Source organism: Pseudophryne corroboree, chromosome 1 (assembly GCF_028390025.1).
Source record: "Pseudophryne corroboree isolate aPseCor3 chromosome 1, aPseCor3.hap2, whole genome shotgun sequence".
In the NCBI taxonomy this organism is placed as follows: Eukaryota; Metazoa; Chordata; class Amphibia; order Anura; family Myobatrachidae; genus Pseudophryne; species Pseudophryne corroboree.
The window spans coordinates 1,091,625,185-1,091,645,765 of NC_086444.1; positions in this window are offsets into that span (position 1 = coordinate 1,091,625,185).

A 20,581-nucleotide genomic window follows, 5' to 3' on the forward strand; every position below is an offset into this window, starting at 1 on the left:
ACTAGTATCTAATCCATCCATCTCCATTGTTTACCTGAGGTGCCTTTTAGTTGTGCCTATTAAAATATGGAGAACAAAAATGTTGAGGGTCCAAAATTAGGGAAAGATCAAGATCCACTTCCACCTCGTGCTGAAGCTGCTGCCACTAGTCATGGCCGAGACGATGAAATGCCAGCAACGTCGTCTGCCAAGGCCGATGCCCAATGTCATAGTACAGAGCATGTCAAATCCAAAACACCAAATATCAGTAAAAAAAGGACTCCAAAACCTAAAATAAAATTGTCGGAGGAGAAGCGTAAACTTGCCAATATGCCATTTACCACACGGAGTGGCAAGGAACGGCTGAGGCCCTGGCCTATGTTCATGGCTAGTGGTTCAGCTTCACATGAGGATGGAAGCACTCAGCCTCTCGCTAGAAAAATGAAAAGACTCAAGCTGGCAAAAGCAGCACAGCAAAGAACTGTGCATTCTTCGAAATCCCAAATCCACAAGGAGAGTCCAATTGTGTCGGTTGCGATGCCTGACCTTCCCAACACTGGACGTGAAGAGCATGCGCCTTCCACCATTTGCACGCCCCCTGCAAGTGCTGGAAGGAGCACCCGCAGTCCAGTTCCTGATAGTCAGATTGAAGATGTCAGTGTTGAAGTACACCAGGATGAGGAGGATATGGGTGTTGCTGGCGCTGGGGAGGAAATTGACCAGGAGGATTCTGATGGTGAGGTGGTTTGTTTAAGTCAGGCACCCGGGGAGACACCTGTTGTCCGTGGGAGGAATATGGCCGTTGACATGCCAGGTGAAAATACCAAAAAAATCAGCTCTTCGGTGTGGAGGTATTTCACCAGAAATGCGGACAACAGGTGTCTGTCAAGCCGTGTGTTCCCTTTGTCAAGCTGTAATAAGTAGGGGTAAGGACGTTAACCACCTCGGAACATCCTCCCTTATACGTCACCTGCAGCGCATTCATAATAAGTCAGTGACAAGTTCAAAAACTTTGGGTGACAGCGGAAGCAGTCCACTGACCAGTAAATCCCTTCCTCTTGTAACCAAGCTCACGCAAACCACCCCACCAACTCCCTCAGTGTCAATTTCCTCCTTCCCCAGGAATGCCAATAGTCCTGCAGGCCATGTCACTGGCAATTCTGACGAGTCCTCTCCTGTCTGGGATTCCTCCGATGCATCCTTGCGTGTAACGCCTACTGCTGCTGGCGCTGCTGTTGTTGCCGCTGGGAGTCGATGGTCATCCCAGAGGGGAAGTCGTAAGCCCACTTGTACTACTTCCAGTAAGCAATTGACTGTTCAACAGTCCTTTGCGAGGAAGATGAAATATCACAGCAGTCATCCTACTGCAAAGCGGATAACTGAGTCCTTGACAACTATGTTGGTGTTAGACGTGCGTCCGGTATCCGCCGTTAGTTCACAGGGAACTAGACAATTTATTGAGGCAGTGTGCCCCCGTTACCAAATACCATCTAGGTTCCACTTCTCTAGGCAGGCGATACCGAGAATGTACACGGACGTCAGAAAAAGACTGACCAGTGTCCTAAAAAATGCAGTTGTACCCAATGTCCACTTAACCACGGACATGTGGACAAGTGGAGCAGGGCAGGGTCAGGACTATATGACTGTGACAGCCCACTGGGTAGATGTATGGACTCCCGCCGCAAGAACAGCAGCGGCGGCACCAGTAGCAGCATCTCGCAAACGCCAACTCTTTCCTAGGCAGGCTACGCTTTGTATCACCGCTTTCCAGAATACGCACACAGCTGAAAACCTCTTACGGCAACTGAGGAAGATCATCGCGGAATGGCTTACCCCAATTGGACTCTCCTGTGGATTTGTGGCATCGGACAACGCCAGCAATATTGTGTGTGCATTAAATATGGGCAAATTCCAGCACGTCCCATGTTTTGCACATACCTTGAATTTGGTGGTGCAGAATTTTTTAAAAAACGACAGGGGCGTGCAAGAGATGCTGTCGGTGGCCAGAAAAATTGCGGGACACTTTCGGCGTACAGGCACCACGTACAGAAGACTGGAGCACCACCAAAAACTACTGAACCTGCCCTGCCATCATCTGAAGCAAGAAGTGGTAACGAGGTGGAATTCAACCCTCTATATGCTTCAGAGGTTGGAGGAGCAGCAAAAGGCCATTCAAGCCTATAAAATTGAGCACGATATAGTAGGTGGAATGCACCTGTCTCAAGTGCAGTGGAGAATGATTTCAACGTTGTGCAAGGTTCTGATGCCCTTTGAACTTGCCACACGTGAAGTCAGTTCAGACACTGCCAGCCTGAGTCAGGTCATTCCCCTCATCAGGCTTTTGCAGAAGAAGCTGGAGGCATTGAAGAAGGAGCTAAAAGGGAGCGATTCCGCTAGGCATGTGGGACTTGTGGATGCAGCCCTTAATTCGCTTAACAAGGATTCACGGGTGGTCAATCTGTTGAAATCAGAGCACTACATTTTGGCCACCGTGCTCGATCCTAGATTTAAAGCCTACCTTGGATCTCTCTTTCCGGCAGACACAGGTCTGCTGGGGTTGAAAGACCTGCTGGTGACAAAATTGTCAAGTCAAGCGGAACGCGACCTGTCAACATCTCCTCCTTCACATTCTCCCGCAACTGGGGGTGCGAGGAAAAGGCTCAGAATTCCGAGCCCACCCGCTGGCGGTGATGCAGGGCAGTCTGGAGCGACTGCTGATGCTGACATCTGGTCCGGACTGAAGGACCTGACGATTACGGACATGTCGTCTACTGTCACTGCATATGATTCTCTCAACATTGATAGAATGGTGGAGGATTATATGAGTGACCGCATCCAAGTAGGCACGTCACACAGTCCGTACTTATACTGGCAGGAAAAAGAGGCAATTTGGAGGCCCTTGCACAAACTGGCTTTATTCTACCTAAGTTGCCCTCCCACAAGTGTGTACTCCGAAAGAGTGTTTAGTGCCGCCGCTCACCTTGTCAGCAATCGGCGTACGAGGTTACATCCAGAAAATGTGGAGAAGATGATGTTCATTAAAATGAATTATAATCAATTCCTCCGCGGAGACATTGACCAGCAGCAATTGCCTCCACAAAGTACACAGGGAGCTGAGATGGTGGATTCCAGTGGGGACGAATTGATAATCTGTGAGGAGGGGGATGTACACGGTGATATATCGGAGGGTGAAGATGAGGTGGACATCTTGCCTCTGTAGAGCCAGTTTGTGCAAGGAGAGATTAATTGCTTCTTTTTTGGGGGGGGTCCAAACCAACCCGTCATATCAGTCACAGTCGTGTGGCAGACCCTGTCACTGAAATGATGGGTTGGTTAAAGTGTGCATGTCCTGTTTTGTTTATACAACATAAGGGTGGGTGGGAGGGCCCAAGGACAATTCCATCTTGCACCTCTTTTTTCTTTTCTTTTTCTTTGCATCATGTGCTGATTGGGGAGGGTTTTTTGGAAGGGACATCCTGCGTGACACTGCAGTGCCACTCCTAGATGGGCCCGGTGTTTGTGTCGGCCACTAGGGTCGCTAATCTTACTCACACAGTCAGCTACCTCATTGCGCCTCTTTTTTTCTTTGCGTCATGTGCTGTTTGGGGAGGGTTTTTTGGAAGGGACATCCTGCGTGACACTGCAGTGCCACTCCTAGATGGGCCCGGTGTTTGTGTCGGCCACTAGGGTCGCTAATCTTACTCACACAGTCAGCTACCTCATTGCGCCTCTTTTTTTCTTTGCGTCATGTGCTGTTTGGGGAGGGTTTTTTGGAAGGGACATCCTGCGTGACACTGCAGTGCCACTCCTAGATGGGCCCGGTGTTTGTGTCGGCCACTAGGGTCGCTAATCTTACTCACACAGCTACCTCATTGCGCCTCTTTTTTTCTTTGCGTCATGTGCTGTTTGGGGAGGGTTTTTTGGAAGGGACATCCTGCGTGACACTGCAGTGCCACTCCTAGATGGGCCCGGTGTTTGTGTCGGCCACTAGGGTCGCTTATCTTACTCACACAGCGACCTCGGTGCAAATTTTAGGACTAAAAATAATATTGTGAGGTGTGAGGTATTCAGAATAGACTGAAAATGAGTGGAAATTATGGTTTTTGAGGTTAATAATACTTTGGGATCAAAATGACCCCCAAATTCTATGATTTAAGCTGTTTTTTAGTGTTTTTTGAAAAAAACACCCGAATCCAAAACACACCCGAATCCGACAAAAAAAATTCGGTGAGGTTTTGCCAAAACGCGTTCGAACCCAAAACACGGCCGCGGAACCGAACCCAAAACCAAAACACAAAACCCGAAAAATTTCAGGCGCTCATCTCTAATGTTAAGTTCTGTGTACCCTGTATCATACCTCCCAACTTGTGTGCTTGAGAAGGAGGGACATCTGCGCGCCTGTCCGAAAAGGGTGCGTAACCTATGAAAAAAAAGGGGGCATGGCTTCGCAGAGGGCCCGCAATCGCTAGCCACGCCCCCATTTTCATCACTGAGGGGGCATGCCCAGCGCTCTGTGAGCTGCTGGCATGTCCCCTCTCCTTCTGTCTGCACTGAATAGACGCTGCGCGCATGCGTACAGCGTCTATTCTCGAGTGCAGGAGCCTCCCAACTGCCCCCCCCCCTCATCGCAGAACACTGCGGCCCACGGGTGGGACTGATTCCTCTCTATCCTCTGTCCTGTTTATTCATCCCTTTTATTTCCTCTCTATTTCTTTCTTATTTCTACACTACTCCCTTTTTCATTCCTCCTAATTATGGCCGCACGCCCACACAGATGGGCGCTCCCCCCCCCCTGCCCGCTACCTGGGTGCTGAGGCTGAGGCTGGAGCAGCTTCAGCGGAACCTTTCCGCTCGGCACCGCCGCTATTCTCTCAGCCTTGCTCAGTTCCCTGCTGCTGCGGGTGCGCTCACGGGTGCTTCCCCGGGCGGTCTAGCAGCTACTTCCTCCGGGGGACCCGCAACGTGCTTGCGTGGTCTCCAGCGGGTCACGGCTCCACACATCGCTTCTCCCCCCTCGGCCCCCACTGCCGCACATGGTGCACGGGACGGGACGGCGGCGGGAGCACGTGGGGGGGCACGGGCAGGCATTAACCCTGGAGGTGCTGCTGCATCAGCCCTCAGGGGTAGGGGCACACAAGACACCACACATACTCGAGCCACGGGGGGAGGCAGGGGCTGTCTCCTGGAGGGCATAATATGTCAGCCTCCAGAGGCTCGGTCCCCCTCAGTAATGCTCGGGCTATGTCTGCTGAGGGGACCTCACGGGGTCACGTGGCACATGCGGGGGCAGCAGCACGTGCGCCCATCTCGTCACGTGGCGCCCAGGCGCGGGCAAGGTGTGTCAGGAGACGTGGTACTGCTGTGCCCAGTCTAGGGGTGACCCCAGTGTCTGGCGCGGCTTGGTCTCCTGCAGCGGGTGCTTGGACATCGGCGCCCACTCTGGGCCACCCTGATTTGGGTACCCCCCATTGGGTCGTGAACCCCCCGGACGATGTTAGCCTGCCTCGGGCGGGCACTGGGCGTAGGAAGAGACGCGCAGCTACAGGTCCTGCACATCATGATGGTGGTGCAGGGCCTTTGGCCGGCGGTGCACCTTCAGCGAGCAGCGTTGTTCTCCCTATTGCACCTGTGACAGGACCCGCGCCTGCGGACGGGGACACGGCTGCTGTTTCCGCACTGCGGTCTCTGTGATAGGGATTTTGACTCCCCTGTTGACGGCATGGGCGTCTGGGAGTAGATCAGTGGGCCAGTTCAGTGACTTGCGGTCTGCACTGACCCCACTTGTCACTCAGCTGACATCGTTATGCGCCGCTCCCGCTTCTGCTGCAGGACAGCAACCGCTGGTTGCCAATGGGTCCGGTGCGCAGGCGCCTGCACTTAACCAATTGCCGGTCTCTTCGCAGGCACCTTCTGTTCCTTCTCCTGTTTCAGATCCGGTGGACATGGCGGAGAGATCTTCCCTCCAGTCTTCCACATCGGCTGCTGCGAGACGGGACTCCCAAGCCTCCTCGTCTGGTGAGACTGATGGTAATGGCGCGTTCGGTCAGAAGGGTGACGTGGCCGAGGCTGCCAGTGGCAAAGGCCAGGCGGAGCTTGCCAAGAGTAAATGCCGGAGGCACGGGCATTCCCACAAGCGCAGTAAGCGTCACCATAGACGTGGAAGCAGTAGCAGCAGTCCGGAAGAGGGCAGCCCCTGCGACGTCGTGCGTTGCCCATACACCAAAGTTTTGCGGGGTCTCCGCTCACGGATACGGGATCGTATCAATAGTGGATCTTACGTAGATGTCTTTGCATTAACGTCAAAGACCCGCAAGACTTTAGTGGCGGGCAAGAAGAAGAGTGCGATAGGTGAGGACGCCTATAGGTCCTATGTTAACTGACTCAAGGGGTTCTACACCTTCTCAGCCTGTTACCTGGAGACTCGCCCGGATGAGGCCTTGAACATTGTACGCTATCTGCCATGGTTCATGGTCTATTCCTTTCTAACTGGCCTCTCGCATGGCTTCGGTATGACACGGAGTTCAGGCGCAAACAACACGGGCTGCACATCATGGCCTTCGGAGTCAAGGACGTTGAGGTGTGGCTTGAGGTTACTGAGAGCTCCCTCGAGCTTCCGGAAGCCTCTCCAGCCAAGCCTGTTAGACCGTACGATAGGGGTTCCTTTTGGGCCAACATGGGACGAAGGTCCAAAAGCTGTTGTTTTGCCTTTAACAACGGCAATTGCAGATCCGGATCCAAATGTTGTTTTTGACACAACTGTCCCACGGAGCGTCCCACCCAGCTAAGGGATGTCCCAAGCCTGCCGGTGCAGGATCAGGTGGCAGATCCTCCGGCGTTACTAGTGCTAAGTAAAGCCCCCTCCCCTGTCAGGCTGGACGCCATGCGCAAATGGCTTACTTGGTACCCACTTCGCCCTCAGGCCCAATTTTTGCTGGAGGGTTTTACTGAGGGATTTCGCGTTCCCATTAGTGGCGAGGTCCCTTTCTCAGCTCCTCGGAACTTGCGCTCGGCCAGAGATCTTCCCCACGTTCTGAAAGGGAAAGTGGCCAAGGAGGTACAGCTGGGGCGCATGGCCGGCCCCTTTGCTGCACCCCCTTTGCCGAATTTGGTTGCATCCCCAGTCGAAGTGGTCCCTAAGAAAACTCCTGGCAAATTTAGGCTAATCAAGCACCTGTCTTACCCGCATGGCGCATTAGTTAACGATGCAATCCCCGAGGCGCTGTCCTCGGTTACGAATCAGTCATTTGATGACGCTTTGAAATTAGTCAGAGCGGCAGGCCCCCATGCGTTATTGGGTAAAGTTGATGTGGAATCTGCATTTCGTCTTTTGCCATTGTACCCTGATTCGTTTCGTTTCATGGGCTTTAGGCTGGATAACGGATTTTACATCGACAAATGCCTACCCATGGGTTGCTCGGTCTCCTGTGCTTTTTTCGAGGCTTATGGTTAATTTCTCCATTGATGCGTTTGCGCTGGGACAGGTGAACCGGGAGTCGCCCATTACCTGGACGATTTCCTGTGCGTAGGGCCTTCCAACTCAGACAGGTGTGCTCAGCTGCTATTCTCCTTGAAAGCACTCTTTTCTGAGTTCGGGGTACCGATCGCTCCAGACAAATGTGAGGGTCCCTGCACTCACCTCTCGTATCAAGGCATTGAAATGGATACTGAGGCAGGCTGCTGCCGTTTGCCCTTAGACAAAGTTGCCAAATTGCGTGGGGGTATTGAGAGGGCATTGGCAGGTGGCAAGGTTACCTTGCGCCAGTGGCAATCCCTTCTCGGTCTTTTCAATTTTGCTTGCAGGGTCATTCCCATGGGTAGAATCTTTTGTCGCAAATTGGAGTGGGTGACGGCTGGCATTCGTAGGCCGCATCACTTCATTAGATTGTCATCCGAGATTTGCAGGGATCTGCAAGTTTGGGATGCCTTACTACATGAGTTCAATGGTGTATCCATTTGGCTGTCTGATACGGTCCACAGCCCAGGTATTCAGTTGTTCATTGGGTTCCTGGGGATATGGTGCGTACCTCGATGGTGCATGGTCCGCTGCCCCTTGGCCGGATTCCTGGTTCCAGCAGGGCTTAACCCGCAACCTTTTGTTGATGGAATTGTTTCCCATTGTCGTTGCGTTGGAGCTGTGGGGGGAGTGGGTCAGAGACCGGCATGTGGTCTTCTGGTGTGACAATCTGGGCGTGGTTCAGGTGATCAATGGGCAGCGATCTTCCTCGCTTCCAGTTCTTCGCTTGTTGGCCCACCTGGTCTTGCACTGTTTGTGTCTTAATGTACACTTCGTTGCGCGGCACGTCCCAGGGGTAGACAAAAGGATTGCCAACGCTCTTTCTAGGCAACAGTGGGATCAGTTTCACGCTTTGGCTCATGCTGCAGCGCTTACAGGTGACGTTTGCCCTTCTCATTGCTGGCAGGTTATATGGCAGGGATAACTGCTGTGGCTAGCAAGTCGGTGGCTCCAGCCACGTTGGTGAAATATCAAGCGGCGTTCGATCGGTGGGAGGCATTTATTGCGCATAGATGAAACGCAGGTAAGCCTTCCTTTCGACTACTGTTAGATGTTGTCTGGCATATGTACGTAGCTGGGAGGTCACGCGCTGTTGTCGGCCAGATGCTGGCAGGAATCTCCTTTTTTCTGTATTTACAGGGTAGACACGATTTCACTAAAAGCTTTTTGGTGAGACGCTGTTTGCAGGGCTGGGCTCGTGGCACTCCTGTGTCTGTGGACAGAAGGCGTCCTATATCGGTTGCGATGCTGGGTAGCTTGATGGATGCCTTACTATCCATTTGCGATCGGCGAGTTGGTGACCCCTCCTGGTCCGCGGACCCCCTTTGCTTAAGTCCCAGGTGTTTCTGGCGGATGCGTTACTGTGCAAATTGAGCCATTCTAAGATGGATCAGTTGGGGCGTGGGCATTGGGTTACCTTGCCTGCCTGCCCTAACACCAGCGTCTGTCCCGTAACCTTAGCACAAGTGTATGGTGACTCACAGCCACGTGGTGGCAGAGCGTGGCTTGTCCACCTCGATGGGTCTCCTTTGACGGTGTACCAATTCCGGTGGGCATTTAAGCAATGCATCCTTGCATTGGGATTGTCGCCATCACTGTATGGCACACAATCCTTTCGTATTGGTGCTGCGACAACAGCCGCTTGATTGGGTTTTTCTGAGACTGAGATTAAATCGCTTGGTTGATGGAAATCCAATGCCTACAAACGCTATGTCAGGTAATTTAATTTTTCCCGTTTCAGGCCGGCTTTTTTTCCGTTTTTCGGCGGTGTTTTGCGGGAGTGCCTTGGCTCTGACTTGTTTCCCTGTCTTTTCGTCTCTCCTCGACTGGACTCGACCCGTAGCCTTTTTTGGCCACTCGTCACCGTTTGAACGGTTGGGGTCCCGTTGGATTTTGCCCTGCTTTTCTCCTGAGAAACCAGAGGGTGCTATTAGCTCGCGCCCTCTGTGGCAGGTTTTGCAGGTTTTCACTTAGGGACAGGTCGTTCTCCTCCCCTCCCCGCCCCTGGCCCACCCTTACCGTTCATTGCCGGTTAGTTCAGATCACGCTTGAGTTACATCATTAACCTATTGTATTTGTTTGTTTTAAGGAGTGTCACTCGACATGCACCCTATATGGATCTTGGGCCACTCATTTGTTTATTGGGCGGCTCGGTCGCCTCTGTCCAGGGACTCAGCTGATGCTCACATTTTACAATGGGTTCGATGGTTAGGCCATTGGGGGATGAGATGGGAGGAACTCTTGCCTACCTTGACCTTGCACGCTAAATCCCATGGCCCCCCGGGAGTGCTAGTCATTCACCTAGGGGGTAACGACATAGGGTCTCTGCCTTCTCTTGTGTTGCGTCATCGGAAGGCGCGTGATTTGGAACAGGTCATGACGTGGTGGCCTTGGTGTCGGATTGTTTGGTCTGTGTCACACACCAGAGGCAGCGGCCGCCGCGCTTACCCCTGCGTGTCTGCTGGTCCGTCTGGCGGCCCCCGCCTCCGGCGTTCGTCGGGTCCCGGCGTCTGGCTGGCGCTGCTCCCGGCGGTTCCCCGGAGTGTGGGCACCGCCATTGCACCCGGCGTCACATGGGCGGGAGTGGGTGGCGTCACAGAACCGCTCTACCAATCCTGTTAGGGCGGGAGATTCAAAACCAGACGCCGGGCAGAGCTCCGGCGCCTGAGTATCGTCGCATTTCCAGAGGTGATCTCCAGTGCTCCTGTGACCGCTGTGCTACCTCCTAGAGTTTCCAGTATCCAGTCAGCTTTCCCAGCATATCGTTCTGCTCGCTCACCTAGTCTTCAGTGTTTTTTAAACATCGCTCACGAGTTCTTCAATCATCAGCGTCTTTGAACACTGCTCACAAAATCTTCAGTGCCTTATATCATCGCTCACAAGTTCTTCATTCTCCAGTGTCTTTATCATCGCTCACAAGTTCTTCATTCATCAGTGTCTTTATCATCGCTCACAAGTTCTTCATTCACCAGTGTCTTTATCATCGCTCACAAGTTCTTCATTCATCAGTGTCTTTATCATCGCTCACAAGTTTTTCATTCACCAGTGTCTTTATCATCGCTCACAAGTTCTTCATTCATCAGTGTCTTTATCATCGCTCACAAGTTCTTCATTCACCAGTGTCTTTATCATCGCTCACAAGTTCTTCATTCATCAGTGTCTTTATCATCGCTCACAAGTTCTTCATTCACCAGTGTCTTTATCATCGCTCACAAGTTCTTCATTCATCAGTGTCTTTATCATCGCTCACAAGTTCTTCATTCATCAGTGTCTTTTTCACCACTCACAAGTTCTTCATTCATCAGTGTCTTTATCATCGCTCACACGTTCTTCATTCACCGGTGTCTTTATCATCGCTCACAAGTTTTCCATTCATCAGTGTCTTTATCACCGCTCACAAGTTCTTCATTCATCAGTGTCTTTATCATCGCTCACAAATTCTTCATTCATCAGTGTCTTTAAACATCGCTCACAAGTTCTTCAATCATCAGTGACTTTAAACATCGCTCACGAATTCTTTAGTGTCTTTCACCATCGCTCACAAGTTCTTTATTCATGTATCTTTAAACATCGCTCACAAATTCTTCAGTAGCCTTCGACATTGCCCACCCATCCTCTTTCTTCCATGTGTTGCTATATTGCTCCCTTCCCTAAATAAAGTTCTTCAGCATTTCTTCATCAAACACAATTGTCAGAGTCTTGTATGAGGAAAACCTATATCCGGCCTTCTCTGCTCCGACCCAGCTGTGGTGCCTCTTCCCGACCATCGGAGGAACCCCCGAGTTCACAACACTCCCAATCCAGGTCAGTGACAGTATACTCAGGCCACATTGACCCGGGGGATCGGAACCCAGAGGCAAGTGCCATCCAGGACTTGGTTTCCCGAGTTCAGAGTCAGGAGGCTGCACAGAGCCAGGTGATGCAGTATCTCCAGGAATTATCCGGTCGGCTGGATCAAATTCAGGCTTCTCTAGCTTCAGTAGTTCCGGCACCAGCTCCAGTGCCCGCTCCAGTGGTTGTCGCTAGTAATGTTCAATCCTTGTCTGGAACTAGGTCACGCCTTCAGCTTCCCACTCCCTCTCGCTATAATGGGAATCCAAAGAATTGCCGTGGTTTTCTCAACCAATGCGAGGTGCATTTTGAACTTCTTTCGCACAACTTCCCCACGGATCGGTCCAAGGTGGCGTACATTATTTCCTTACTGGAAGGTTCAGCGTTGGATTGGGTGTCACCATTGTGGGAGCGATCTGATCCTTTGGTTTCTAGTTACACCAATTTCATTGCGTCATTTCGAAGGATCTTTGATGAGCCCGGCAGAACGACCGCTGCTTCTTCAGACTTGGTCCGAGTCCGACAAGGCTCCCGTTCAGTGGGGCAGTATGTGATTCACTTCCAGACCATAGCTTCAGAACTACGCTGGAATAATGATGCTCTCCGGGCTGCCTTTTGGAACGGGCTCTCCGACCGCCTAAAGGACGAACTGATCACTAGGGATCTGCCAGATTCCTTAGAACAGTTGATCTCACTCTGTGTAAAGGTGGATCTTTGCATGCAGGAACGGGGAGGTGAACGTAGTCGGTCAGATCGGTCCAGATTCCGGTCTCTCCCGTCTAAGCAAACGGTTACTCCAGGTCCAGACGAACCCATGCAAATCAATCGATTTCGGCTGTCCCCGGAAGAACGACAGCGACATCGTGAGGGTAGACTCTGCCTCTACTGTGGAGCCGCGGATCATTTTCTCAAGTTCTGCAAGTCCCGTCCGGGAAACGGGCAGTCCTAGCTTTTTCCGGAGGAGTCGAGTTAGGAATTACATCTAAACCTTCTCCGACAGTGGACTGTTTACTCTCCGTGTCTCTGTTTCCTGAGTCAATAGCCAAACCTGTTAAAGCTTTGCTGGACTCTGGGGCTGCAGGGAATTTTGTTTCCCTTTCTTGTGTCCAGAATTTAGGTTTACAGTTACAGTCTGTCAAACGGCCTATTACGTTGACCGCCATCAATGGTACCCAAATTTCTAATGGTCTTATTACCAGTCGCACAGTGCCAATCAGGCTGCAGGTGGGAGCTCTACATCAAGAACATCTGGAGTTCCTAGAGATTCGGGAGATGCCCCACGATCTGGTTCTAGGTCTTCCTTGGCTTAAAATTCACAACCCTCACGTCGATTGGAAGTCGTCACAAATACTGTCCTGGAGTTCTTTTTGTCATTCTAATTGTCTCACTTCTGTCTACCCGCTCCGGGTATCTTCCAAGTCGGATGAAGAGCTCATTCCGGAGGTCTATCGGGAGTTCACAGATGTCTTTTCGGAGCAGGCGGACGATCAGTTACCACCCCATAGACCCTGGGACTGTCCCATTGAGCTCATCCCAGGAAAAATGCCACCCCGGGGACGTACTTACCCCTTGTCTTTACCCGAGACCCAAGCTATGTCGGACTACATCAAGTCTAATTTGCTGAAAGGACTAATTCGCCCCTCTACCTCACCGGCGGGAGCAGGTTTCTTTTTGGTGAAGAAGAAGGACGGAGGGTTAAGACCGTGTATTGACTATCGGGGCTTAAACGATATCACCGTTAAGAACACATACCGCTCTTTGCCGCTCATCACGGAGCTATTTGATAGAGTTCGCGGAGCCCACGTCTTCACTAAGCTCGATTTAAAGGGAGCCTATAACTTGATACGCATCCGACAGGGGGACGAATGGAAGACGGCCTTCAATACCAGGGACGGGCATTATGAATATTTGAAAAAACAAAATATGTATGGTCACCAATGCGCTAATCACACATGTTCTTTAACAAGGTCAAAATATCTTGCATCAAACGATGTATCAGAAATAATCAGTCTCTATTCCAATGTTCCTCCCAGAATGGTCAGGGCACCGTGCGGAAGAGGACCTTGATTTAGAAAATATCCTCTTATCCTCACATATGTAGCTCCACCAGGGGATAGATGTTACCTTTAAATTTTCAAAGATAAACACAAATAGTGCAAGTACAGTCGAATGCAAAGTTAAATTGATGTTTTAATAAATTGCACTCACAATAAACAAATTGATAAAAAACATGTAACCACTATTGTGGGTTAGGACATTTTCCAGGCATTCGTGAAGTTACCCTCCCAGGTCTCAAATGGGATGATGTGGATCAGTGGTCCGGATACACTGAACCCACTTGCAGGAAACTGTCACCGCCGGGGATAGTCCAAAAGACACCAGTCACCACGCCTAAAGCTTTTCGGACCTCAGTCCTTCATCAGAGGCATGGTGGCTGGTTAAAGTGTCCCTCTTAAATACCCTCACTTGATCATCTCATAAGTGTCAGCTGTGGCGTCCAATCCCGCCACAGTGATTCTCGATCTCATTTTCCGGCGGAAAGGACGTTCGCGGTGCTTCCGGCCGGAACCGGAAGTGACTGTTATGCATTCCACAATGCGTTTCACTCGTTCTTCCACCGGAAATAAGCCTCTTGCGCTCCACAGAGCGATCCAAATAGCTGAATTAATCCATATATATAGGTCCATCCTCTTAAGTTCCATATAGTATTCTTCAGAATGTCCATTAATCAGAATAAAATGTCCAAATCTTAAAATAGAGTCCATAAAGTGCATGACGACAAGTACCCAAAAAACAAGAAATATTAAAACCAATTAAAACAAACTCATACATTTATAAAAACAATTTAAGCTCAAAATCCGAATTAAGACCATTAGGGATTAAAGAATTTAATTTAAAAATCCATTTCATCTCGGATTTTGCTAAGTTATTCTCTACATCACAATTTCTCCAATTTGGGGTAATAGCCTGGATACCAATAAACATTTTAAGGTGTTTAGGGTTACACTGATGCGTTGTTTTAAAGTGCATAGATACTGTATGTGTTTCCAGCCCCTTTCTAATATTGTACGTATGTTCGGCAAGACGAGTCTTGAGATTTCTACTCGTCTTGCCGACATAAAAAAGATCACAAGTGCAGGATAAAATGTAAACCACGTTTTTAGTATTGCACGTTATAAAATTAGAGATCGTGAATTTTTCCCCATTAGCTTCAAAGTCCTTTTGTTTACTCGGACCTTTGACCAAACGACACATAGTACACATCCCACATCTATGGAATCCGTGGCTCCTGGTACTTGTGCGTTTGGTCACATTAAGCGCACTGTGTACCAGTTTGTCTTTTAAACTCTTGGCCCTACGATAAGTAAAACAGGGCCTATCGGGTATTTCCTTTCCTAGAACCGGGTCCTCTTTTAATATTTTCCAGTGTTTTCTGAAAATGGATTCGATTTCTTTATGTTGAACCCCATAATTACTTATAAAATTCCACTTTTGTAGTTGACTCACAGTACCCTTGTCCTTTCTATTGTTCCCTTTTAACAACTGTTGTCTATCGATAGATTCCACACGTGTTTTAGAGGCTATAATGTCCTCCTTCTTATAACCTTTATCCAGGAACCTTTCACTCATCTCAGTAATTTGCTGGTCACATACGCTTGTTTCTGTGCAGTTACGTTTCACCCTTAGAAATTGTCCATATGGTATTCCGTCTAACCAATTTTTGTGGTGTAGGCTACTTCTCTCTATAAAACTATTTGAGTCTGTATCTTTTCTGTATAATTTAGTGAGAAGGGTGTTATCTTTCACATAAATACACAAGTCTAAAAATGTAATGGTCATTTTACTGATTGAAAACGTGAGCTTAACATTAAAATCATTGGTATTAAGATTGTTACAAAATTCTTCTAGTTCTTCAGCCGTTCCGTTCCATATAAATAAAATATCATCTATAAAACGGCGCAGGACACCAGACCCGCCCCCAGCTGACCATGATGCCATACCTTCATGGTTTCCCAATATGCCATGAATAAATTGGCATAACTGGGGGCGAATCTGGTGCCCATGGCGGTGCCAACCACTTGTATATAATAAAAACCATCAAAGTAAAAGTAATTATTGATTAAAATGAATCTTATACTTTTTAAAACAAATGTCTTTATCTCCTCTGAGAGTTCAGACTTATCAAGAAAATAGGATACTGCTTCCAAACCCTTATTCATCTCTATTATCGTATATAATGTAGAGACATCTGCACTAATCAAAATAAAATTCTCTCCCCATTGTATTTCCTCAAGTACCTGCAGAACATCATTGGTATCTTTAAGGAAAGAATTTGTCAGTCTCACTAACGGTTGAAGAAATGAGTCAACAACCGCCGACAGGTTAGAAGTAATACTATTTGTCCCTGCCACTATAGGCCGTCCCGGTGGATTTTGGGGATCCTTGTGGATCTTCGGTAGGGTATAGAAGGTTGGTACTGTTGGGGATGAGATGTTAATAAACTCTACCTCGGATTTGGTTAGAACCCCACTTTTCAGTGCCTCCTCTGTTAGAGTGTTTAATTCTTTTATTATTCTTGCTGTTGGATCTAATTTCAGCTTTCTATATGTCTTACCATCCTCCAATTGTTTCATAATCCCTTCAACATAATGTTCCTTATCCATTAGGACCACTCCTCCCCCTTTATCTGCTGGTTTAATTATTAAACTCTCATCATCTCTCAGCGATTTTAATGCTAAAAATTCATTTTTTGTTAGATTACATTTAAATTTATTTTTCTTTCTCATGAGATTCTGTACTTCGTTATTTACTAACTATCCAAAACACTCTATATAACAACCTTTCTGGTGCGACTGGTAAAAAGTCGACTTGGGTTTGAATTTTGTGGTACTTATTTCTCCCTCTAGTTCACATTCTTTTCCATCTTTACTTAAAAAGAACCTTTTTACCGTGAGCTTTCTGATGTATTTATTGATATCAACAAAGAAATCAAAAGGGTCGACCCGGCTTGTTGGAGAGAATTTCAAGCCCTTTTTCAATACATTTTCCTCGTCTTTACTCAAATGTCTTTTACTGAGGTTAAAATCTTTGTAGTAGAATTATTTATGGGCAAAGTCGATTTTTTAACCCTCTTTTTCTTCTTCCCTGAACCTCTCTTCCCCCTCCTTGTTTTCTTATCCTTTTTCACCTCTTCTACCACCTCCTTCCCCTCCTCTGGTCCTGATCTAAAAAACGGGGTACCTGCTCTCTATTGCTATTCATGTACTCAAACCGGTTCCTACCAACAGGTATCCCAAATTCCTGTTGGGATGAATACTCATTAGTTTGATGTCTGTTATTTGACCAACTATCATTTGAGCTTCTCTTCTCATAGTGATAGGGTCTCCCAAAATCACTTTGTTGCCTAGGTTGTCTTCCCCCTCTATCATTCCTAAAACCATTATTTCGTCGTTCCACTTGTCGCCATTCTGTCTCTATATTTCTATCTTTAAATGGCCTCCTTGATTTTGGTATTATTTCCTCAGATCTCCCTACTTGATTTGCTACCGCCTGTTTTTCAGACGTGGTACAGTCTTTACTTTTCTTATCTTTCATATTAGCTAAATCCCTAAAGAATTTTTTCTGTTTTCGTTCCTTGAGGTCTCTAGTTTCCTTATTTAATTTCCTCATTATTTCAATCTCAGCTTCTTTAAAATCCTGGAGATTTTTAAATGGGTCTACCAAGGTTTTTAAATGATCAATCTCTTCTGTTAAAGCTGATAGATGTTTTTTTCGCTCCTTCAATATCAATTCTATAAGGCCAAAGGAACATTGATCCAGAATTTTATCCCATTCCTCCTTAAAATCACCATTCTCTTGACCAAAGGATGGCGGTTTTAAGATCTTTAGACCTTTAGGGATAAGTTTACTGGATTCATACTTTTCTAAGGTGATAATTTCCCACCAAATGCGGTTTTCTTTAAGTACCGCATTTTCTAACTTCTTCAAAACCGTACCCAGATCCTCATCAGAAACAGTAACATCTCTTTCATTACAAAAAAGTGTAGGCAATAATTCCCTTCTACTGTCTCTAAAATTGAACATATCGGCAGCAATTAACAGATATTGTGAAGATGTAGTTAACTTAAAAAGAAATGTTTCTGTATATCGCGCCAACTGTGAACAGCAGCTTTAGTGCACCAGAAAGGACTCCTCACAGGTCCCCAAACAGTAGACAAAACAAAATATGTATGGTCACCAATGCGCTAATCACACATGTTCTTTAACAAGGTCAAAATATCTTACATCAAACGATGTATCAGAAATAATCAGTCAGTATTTGTGTTTATCTTTGAAAATTTAAAGGTAACATCTATCCCCTGGTGGAGCTACATATGTGAGGATAAGAGGATATTTTCTAAATCAAGGTCCTCTTCCGCACGGTGCCCTGACCATTCTGGGAGGAACATTGGAATAGAGACTGATTATTTCTGATACATCGTTTGATGTAAGATATTTTGACCTTGTTAAAGAACATGTGTGATTAGCGCATTGGTGACCATACATATTTTGTTTTGTCTACTGTTTGGGGACCTGTGAGGAGTCCTTTCTGGTGCACTAAAGATGCTGTTCACAGTTGGCGCGATATACAGAAACATTTCTTTTTAAGTTAACTACATCTTCACAATATCTGTTAATTGCTGCCGATATGTTCAATTTTAGAGACAGTAGAAGGGAATTATTGCCTACACTTTTTTGTAATGAAAGAGATGTTACTGTTTCTGATGAGGATCTGGGTACGGTTTTGAAGAAGTTAGAAAATGCGGTACTTAAAGAAAACCGCATTTGGTGGGAAATTATCACTTTAGAAAAGTATGAATCCAGTAAACTTATCCCTAAAGGTCTAAAGATCTTAAAACCGCCATCCTTTGGTCAAGAGAATGGTGATTTTAAGGAGGAATGGGATAAAATTCTGGATCAATGTTCCTTTGGCCTTATAGAATTGATATTGAAGGAGCGAAAAAAACATCTATCAGCTTTAACAGAAGAGATTGATCATTTAAAAACCTTGGTAGACCCATTTAAAAATCTCCAGGATTTTAAAGAAGCTGAGATCGAAATAATGAGGAAATTAAATAAGGAAACTAGAGATCTCAAGGAACGAAAACAGAAAAAATTCTTTAGGGATTTAGCTAATATGAAAGATAAGAAAAGTAAAGACTGTACCACGTCTGAAAAACAGGTGGTAGCAAATCAAGTAGGGAGATCTGAGGAAATAATACCAAAATCAAGGAGGCCATTTAAAGATAGAAATATAGAGACAGAATGGCGACAAGTGGAACAACGAAATAATGGTTTTAGGAATGATAGAGGGGGAAGACAACCTAGGCAACAAAGTGATTTTGGGAGACCCTATCACTATGAGAATAGAAGCTCAAATGATAGTTGGTCAAATAACAGACATCAAACTAATGAGTATTCATCCCAACAGGAATTTGGGATACCTGTTGGTAGGAACCGGTTTGAGTACATGAATAGCAATAGAGAGCAGGTACCCCGTTTTTTAGATCAGGACCAGAGGAGGGGAAGGAGGTGGTAGAAGAGGTGAAAAAGGATAAGAAAACAAGGAGGGGGAAGAGAGGTTCAGGGAAGAAGAAAAAGAGGGTTAAAAAATCGACTTTGCCCATAAATAATTCTACTACAAAGATTTTTAACCTCAGTAAAAGACATTTGAGTAAAGACGAGGAAAATGTATTGAAAAAGGGCTTGAAATTCTCTCCAACAAGCCGGGTCGACCCTTTTGATTTCTTTGTTGATATCAATAAATACATCAGAAAGCTCACGGTAAAAAGGTTCTTTTTAAGTAAAGATGGAAAAGAATGTGAACTAGAGGGAGAAATAAGTACCACAAAATTCAAACCCAAGTCGACTTTTTACCCGTCACACCAGAAAGGTTGTTATATAGAGTGTTTTGGAAAGTTAGTAAATAACGAAGTACAGAATCTCATGAGAAAGAAAAAGAAATTTAAATGTAATCTAACAAAAAATGAATTTTTAGCATTAAAATCGCTGAGAGATGATGAGAGTTTAATAATTAAACCAGCAGATAAAGGGGGAGGAGTGATCCTAATGGATAAGGAACATTATGTTGAAGGGATTATGAAACAATTGGAGAATGGTAAGACATATAGAAAGATGAAATTAGATCCAACAGCAAGAATAATAAAAGAATTAAACACTCTAACAGAGGAGGCACTGAAAAGTGGGGTTCTAACCAAATCCGAGGTAGAGTTTATTAACATCTCATCCCCAACAGTACCAACCTTCTATACCCTACCGAAGATCCACAAGGATCCCCAAAATCCACCGGGACGGCCTATAGCGGCAGGGACAAGTAGTATTACTTCTAACCTGTCGGCGGTTGTTGACTCATTTCTTCAACCGTTAGTGAGACTGACAAATTCTTTCCTTAAAGATACCAATGATGTTCTGCAGGTACTTGAGGAAATACAATGGGGAGAGAATTTTATTTTGATTAGTGCAGACGTCTCTACATTATATACGATAATAGAGATGAATAAGGGTTTGGAAGCAGTCTCCTATTTTCTTGATAAGTCTGAACTCTCAGAGGAGATAAAGACATTTCTTTTAAAAAGTATAAGATTCATTTTAATCAATAATTACTTTTACTTTGATGGTTTTTATTATATACAAGTGGTTGGCACCGCCATGGGCACCAGATTCGCCCCCAGTTATGCCAATTTATTCATGGCATATTGGGAAACCATGAAGGTATGGCATCATGGTCAGCTGGGGGCGGGTCTGGTGTCCTGGCGCCGTTTTATAGATGATATTTTATTTATATGGAACGGAACGGCTGAAGAACTAGAAGAATTTTGTAACAATCTTAATACCAATGATTTTAATGTTAAGCTCACGTTTTCAATCAGTAAAATGACCATTAAATTTTTAGACTTGTGTATTTATGTGAAAGATAACACCCTTCTCACTAAATTATACAGAAAAGATACAGACTCAAATAGTTTTATAGAGAGAAGTAGCCTACACCACAAAAATTGGTTAGACGGAATACCATATGGACAATTTCTAAGGGTGAAACGTAACTGCACAGAAACAAGCGTATGTGACCAGCAAATTACTGAGATGAGTGAAAGGTTCCTGGATAAAGGTTATAAGAAGGAGGACATTATAGCCTCTAAAACACGTGTGGAACCTATCGATAGACAACAGTTGTTAAAAGGGAACAACAGAAAGGAC